Genomic DNA, 7,168 nt, shown 5'->3' on the forward strand with positions numbered 1-7,168 from the left:
TGCATTCTGCTCCTGGCTCCTGCTGAAGTTTGTATGGGGCGCTTGCGCAGTATGACATGGCCAGCCAGCAAAGCTTGCAGCGGGGGGAGCCGCGCATGCGCTATGACGAGCGGCTCCGCATGCACAGTGATTCTTTTATTAGTACAATTTTGGGTGAAATACTTAAGGGTCCCCTCCCCCACTGTGTCACCTAATTATCTGTGGATACCCTCCCCCACTGTGTCACCTAATTTCCTGTGGGCCCCTCCCCCACTGTATCGCCTAATTTCCTGTGGGTCTGCTCAGAGGGGGTAAGGGGACCCATATTAAAATATAGGTGATTGACACAATGGGGAGGGGGCCCACAGTAAATTAGATATTTACTCTGGGCCCCCTCCCCTGAGCCACCTTTAGATTGCATGAGGGCCCCCTCCCCTAACTGCCTCACTGGCTGGAGCACTAGTCAGGCTGCAGGCATCATATATTTATTTACCTACAGTCAGACTCCCTCTACTCCTCTATCAATACTGCTGTGCTGCTTGGGCAGGGTCTTGACCAATCACAGCACAGCTCTCAGCCTGAGCTGTGCTGTGAGGTCACACAAAGAAAACTAACTTGTAGCCAATCAGGATTAGACCACTGCTGTGGTTGACTGCTCTCTGCCATCAGCTGTTGCGGTGGCTGTGCCGGCTGCAGTGAGAGTGGGCATGCACCCACCGCTCTTCAATAGAAGTAACTGCTGCTGCACTTCACATCACTTGTGCAGCCTGCCCGCCGCTGCCGGCTATAGAATAAAGTGTTCATCGCCCGGCGCACACTATCAGCATGCAGGGCAGCGACAAATGAAGGAGGGAGGGGCTGGCCCACCGGAGGATTCTCCGGTGTCCCGCTGCCGCAGTCTGACTCTGGTGGGAGGAACTGCAGCAGTTAAGCCACAGAGTGGAGACCACGCAATGTTAAAGAGTAGGGTCACTGAGTGCTGAGGACTTTAATTGCAGAGTCCAAACCTCCTCTGGTATAACATCAGTGTAAACACTGCGCCTTCCCTGGGAGCTTCATGGTCAAGCAGCTTCATGCAGCCGTACATCACCAAGCACAATGCAGAGCATCGGATGCGGTGGTGTAAAGCCGCTAGCAGTGGCTCTGCAGGAAACGTGTTCTGTGCAGTGACGGATCACACTTCTCTATCTGGCATCTGATGGACGAGTCTGGGTTTGGTGAATGCCAGGAGGACATTACCCGCCTGAACCGCATTGTGCCCTCTGTACAGTTTGGTAGAGGAGGATAATGCTATAGGCATATTTTTCAGGGCTTGGCCTTGACACATTAGTTCCAGTGAGGGGAAATTTTAATTCTGCAGCACAAGACTTAGATAGCTGTATATAACGCCCCACCCCTTTCCGTGATTCTATTTCTAACACAGAGAAGGAAATGGGAAGAACAGAGAAAGTCAGCAAGAGCAGGAACTCTGAAGATTTGTAACATTTTTGCAAAGCTCTCAGCTAGATAAAGGACATGAAATCTGCAGCAGCAAAATAGTGGACATTTTTTAATTAAGACTTTTTAGGAAGTGACTTAACTTTGCATTTATGAAGCAATTGAACAATACAAAAATATTTTGTACATAGCCATTTAAACCTTTTGTTGGCATCACCCAGTCGCCCCCTTCAGGGTGTTACTACAAATAAAGGAGTGATTTTTATCACATTAATAGTATTCCCATCTTACAAAGTGAGGACAAATGACTAGAATATGCCATTACTTTATGATTGACAGAGGTTCTACCTATAGGATTACTATCCTGAAAATGTAGTGGACGCCGTAACGCAATCGCTACTCTTGCCTATAGGCTGTGTGATATGTCGCTGCCCCAATCTAGGGTCACTCAGGATGTTACATAACAGTGACCTGACTTTTACACTGGTAGAACCAAGCAGTTGTCATTGACATTTCCAGAAATATGAAAAACCTGGGAGTGTCCTCCACTGGTGTGCCATGGGAAAATGGGAGTGGCCTTTAAGGGTTTAATGTCATTAAAGGGGCGTGATTAAGGGTAATGGGAAGCTGATCTATTTCCGCTGTGCCGCTACGGACAGAACAGGCGCAGTGAAAGTGAAGGAAAAAAAAAATAGAATAAAATTTAGACATGTGTCTGATGATGCTACTGTTAGAACCCTCCTGTTTTCTATCTTGTGTTTTGTGGTCACGTGACCATCTGCCTTTATATTCCAGCTCCGCCCTTCTGGCTGTGCTGGACTTCAGTGTTTGACTGTTTCTCTAGCCTGGTGCCTATCTCTGTCAGTTCGCTTGGTCCTCTGGGACCTCTAGTACCTTTTTGTCAGTTTGTCTTTTTGTGTTCTGCAACAAACTTCTGTTTAGGAGGTGTCCTATTTTTGTCCCAGTCCTTAGTTCTTTTAGGGACCCCTCCCTTTATTCTATAGGTCTTCATTCAGACTAGCCGAGGACTAAGGCGGGTCTGTTCACTAGGAACAGGCAGCCCGCTACATCGTAGGGATTCAGCTTAGTCTTACTGTAGGGACGGCTTTCCCCTATCTTTCCTTAGTACATGTTGCAGATCATAACAGCTACAGTCACAGACCAGGTGGACCCTAGTGGAGATCTGGAGAGGAACTCTAAAATCTGACAGCCCCATAATAAGTCACTTTATAAGTCATCAATTGCTTACATTAACTTAATTCTTTGGTCTAAAAGAAAGGGTTTTGGTGGAGAACCCAATTATCTTCCTGGGTAGTGTTGGTCTTAGAGCATGCAACCTAGGTACCCTCCCTATAATGCGGCTCTACATACATGTGAACAAGTAACACATTTACTACATGTGTATACGCACACTTATACGCAAGTTGAAACACACTGGATGCACAATTACAAAGTACAGACATGCATACACACTTGCTATATACATGCAAAGTTTTTTTTATATAGGTTTACATCTGCAGGTACAACAGAAAAATGTCATATGAGGAATTACCTATGGACCTCAAGGACCATAATGCAATCCAGCAATTTCAGTCATGGTGTCAGACATTAAAATAAGCCTAATAAAGTGGTAATACAAATTTATTGGCATCTGTTCTGTTTTATTTTTCTGGATGCTAACCTCTAAATTACTGACAATAGTACTTGATTACTAAACCTGGTGGTGTCATACCGTAGGGTGTTGCAGCCGAACCCATTCACCAGAATGAAAACACATTCTACTGATGCTCTCATTTTATAAGATGGCAATATGCCTTTAAGTATATTTTTAATTGTTTATGGATCAATATTTACAACTAATTTTTAGCGGGAGACATAAATATCATCATGACAGATGTAGGTCAGATATGCTAAGCATGTGTTTTATTGCTTTGGTCAAAATACGCACGCTCAAGAGACCAAAATATTATGTTTAACCCCTTGGCTAATTTTTGACCTATTTTATTTTCATTGTTGCATTCCATGAGCCAGTATTTTAAGGGCATATTCACACAGTCAGGATCTGCGATACATATTTAGTCCCGCAGATCTGATATTTACAGAACAATGCAAGTGATTTTTTTTTTTTTTTTTTTTAATCTGCACAAAAATGAGAAAATGCCGCAAATTTTTACTCAATCAGGATTCATGGTGCATATTTAGTCTCAAAGGTATAAATAAATTGAATATAATGTACAGATATAAAATACATTGGAATGATGCATCAAATGTTATAGAATATTTCCAGCCAGTTGTCCAAACTCATCAAAATAACCTCAAGATAAAGTCAAGATAATATATTAATAAAAAAAAAAAAACACACACACACACACAATATAGTAGATGGAACAGCAATATACCATCCTAATCAAAGTCCTTAAAACCCGATCCGGCTATAGGTACAGACATGTATCTCAGAAAGTGTCATTAAACAAGATTATAACAAAATGAGCTAATTGGTATCAGATGACATATGCTAATTTTCAACAAAATAGTAATAACAGTTTTTTTTATTCTTTATGTTTTCTACAGAATAAACTTCATTTATATAAGTATTTAATACACTGACGATTTTGCAAGTTTTTCTTTAAAATTCTTTTTATTAGGAGACTTTTACAGTATAGGGAACAAGGGGTCAGGAAAGGGATGCAGGGAAAGGAAAGGCAACCAAATAAAGGAAAAGAGAAAATGGGGTAGGGAGGAAGAGTAGAGAAGAAGAGAGAGGAAAAAAAAAAAAGGAAATGAAGATCATCTTAACATAATTGCACTTTTGCAAGTTTTTCCGCCTACAAAGAATGGAGAGGTCTGTAATTTTTATCGTAGGTCACTTCACCTGTGAAAGACAGAATCTAAAAAGAAAAAAACTGAAAGTCACATTGTATGATTTTTACATAATTAATTTGCATTTTATTGCATGAGATAAGTATTTGATACAATAGAAAAACAGAACTTAATAATTGGTCCAGAAACCTTTGTTTGCAGTTACAGAGGTCAGACGTTTCCTGTAGTTCTTGACCAGGTCTGCACACACTGCAGCAGGGATTTTGGCCCCCTCCTCCATACAGATCTTCTCCTGATCTATCAGGTTTCGGGGCTGTCGCTGAGCAACATTGAGTTTCAGCTCCTCCAAAGATTTTCTATTGGGTTCAGGTCTGGAGACTGGCTAGGCCACTGCAGGACCTTGAAATGCTTCTTATGGAGACACTCCTTAGTTCCCCTGGCTGTGTGTGTCGGGTCATTCTCATGCTGGAAGACCCAGCCACGACAGTAGTGTGTTACTAACGGTAATATTCGAGACTGTGGTCCCAGCTCTCTTCGGGTCATTGACCAGGTCCTCCCGTGTAGTTCTGCGCTGATTCCTGACCTTTCTCAGAATCATCCTTACCCCACGAGGCGAGATCTTGCATGGAGCTCCAGACCGGGGAAGACTGACAGTCCTCTTGTGTTTCTTCCATTTTCTAATAATTGTGCCAACAGTTGTTGCCTTCTCACCAAGCTGCTTGCCTATTGTCCTGTAGCCCATCTCAGGCTTGTGCAGGTCTAATATTATGTCCCTGGCGTCCTTAGCTCTTTGGTCTTGGCCATGGTGGAGAGGTTGGAGTGTGATTGATTGTGTGGACAGGTGTTTTTTATACAGGTAACAAGTTCAAACAGGTGCAATTAATACAGCAATGAGTGCAGAGTAGGAGGGCGTCTTAAAGAAAAACTAACAGATCTATGAGAGCCAGAATTCTTGCTGGTTGGTAGGTGATCAAATACTTATTTCATGCAACATAATGTAATTTAATTATGTAAAAATCCTACAATGTGATTTTCTGGTTTTTATTTCTAGATTCTGTCTCTCACAGGTGAAGTGACCTACGATAAAAATGACAGACCTCTCCATTCTTTGTAGGTGGGAAAGCTTGCAAAATTGGCAGTGTATCAAATACTTATTTTTCCCACTGTGTGTGTGTATATATATATATATATATATATATATATATATATATATATATATATATAGTACAGACCAAAAGTTTGGACACACCTTCTCATTTAAAGATTTTTCTGTATTTTCAGGACTATGAAAATTGTACATTCACACTGAAGGCATCAAAACTATGAATTAACACATGTGGAATTATATACTTAACAAAAAAGTGTGAAACAACTGAAAATATGTCTTATATTCTAGGTTCTTCAAAGTAGCCACCTTTTGCTTTGATGACTGCTTTGCACACTCTTGGCATTCTCTTGATGAGCTTCAAGAGGTAGTCACCGGAAATGGTCTTCCAACAATCTTGAAGGAGTTCCCAGAGATACTTAGCACTTGTTGGCCCCTTTGCCTTCACTCTGCGGTCCAGCTCACCCCAAACCATCTCGATTGGGTTCAGGTCTGGTGACTGTGGAGGCCAGGTCATCTGGCGTAGCACCCCATCACTCTCCTGCTTGGTCAAATAGCCCTTACACAGCCTGGAGGTGCGTTTGGGGTCATTGTCCTGTTGAAAAATAAATGATGGTTCAACTAAACGCAAACCGGATGGAATAGCATGCTGCTGCAAGATGCTGTGGTAGCCATGCTGGTTCAGTATGCCTTCAATTTTGAATAAATCCCCAACAGTGTCACCAGCAAAGCACCCCCACACCATCACACCTCCTCCTCCATGCTTCACGGTGGGAACCAGGCATGTAGAGTCCATCCGTTCACCTTTTCTGCGTCACACAAAGACACGGTGGTTGGAACCAAAGATCTCAAATTTGGACTCATCAGACCAAAGCACAGATTTCCACTGGTCTAATGTCCATTCCTTGTGTTCTTTAGCCCAAACAAGTCTCTTCTGCTTGTTGCCTGTCCTTAGCAGTGGTTTCCTAGCAGCTATTTTACCATGAAGGCCTGCTGCACAAAGTCTCCTCTTAACAGTTGTTGAAGAGATGTGTCTGCTAGAACTCTGTGTGGCATTGACCTGGTCTCTAATCTGAGCTGCTGTTAACCTGCGATTTATGAGGCTGGTGACTCGGATAAACTTATCCTCAGAAGCAGAGGTGACTCTTGGTCTTCCTTTCCTGGGGCGGTCCTCATGTGAGCCAGTTTCTTTGTAGCGCTTGATGGTTTTTGCAACTGCACTTGGGGACACTTTCAAAGTTTTCCCAATTTTTTGGACTGACTGACCTTCATTTCCTAAAGTGATGATTGCCACTCGTTTTTCTTTACTTAGCCGCTTTTTTCCTGCCATAATACAAATTCTAACAGTCTATTCAGTAGGACTATCAGCTGTGTATCCACCTGACTTCTGCACAACACAACTGATGGTCCCAACTCCATTTATAAGGCAAGAAATCCCACTTATTAAAACTGACAGGGCACACCTGTGAAGTGAAAACCATTTCCGGTGACTACCTCCTTGAAGCTCATCAAGAGAATGCCAAGAGTGTGCAAAGCAGTCATCAAAGCAAAAGGTGGCTACTTTGAAGAACCTAGAATATAAGACATATTTTCAGTTGTTTCACACTTTTTTGTTAAGTATATAATTTCACATGTGTTAATTCATAGTTTTGATGCCTTCATTGTGAATGTACAATTTTCATAGTAATGAAAATACAGAAAAATCTATAAATGAGGTGTGTCCAAACTTTTGGTCTGTACTGTATGGAGGCTCTGTTTCTAAACCACGGGCACAATCCGTGGGCTTCTCATGCAATAGTAATTTAATGAATCCAATATAACAAAAAC

The sequence above is a fragment of the Phyllobates terribilis genome, unplaced genomic scaffold, assembly GCF_046119375.1.
Source record: "Phyllobates terribilis strain yellow unplaced genomic scaffold, ASM4611937v1 Scaffold_8__6_contigs__length_399053987, whole genome shotgun sequence".
In the NCBI taxonomy this organism is placed as follows: domain Eukaryota; kingdom Metazoa; phylum Chordata; class Amphibia; order Anura; family Dendrobatidae; genus Phyllobates; species Phyllobates terribilis.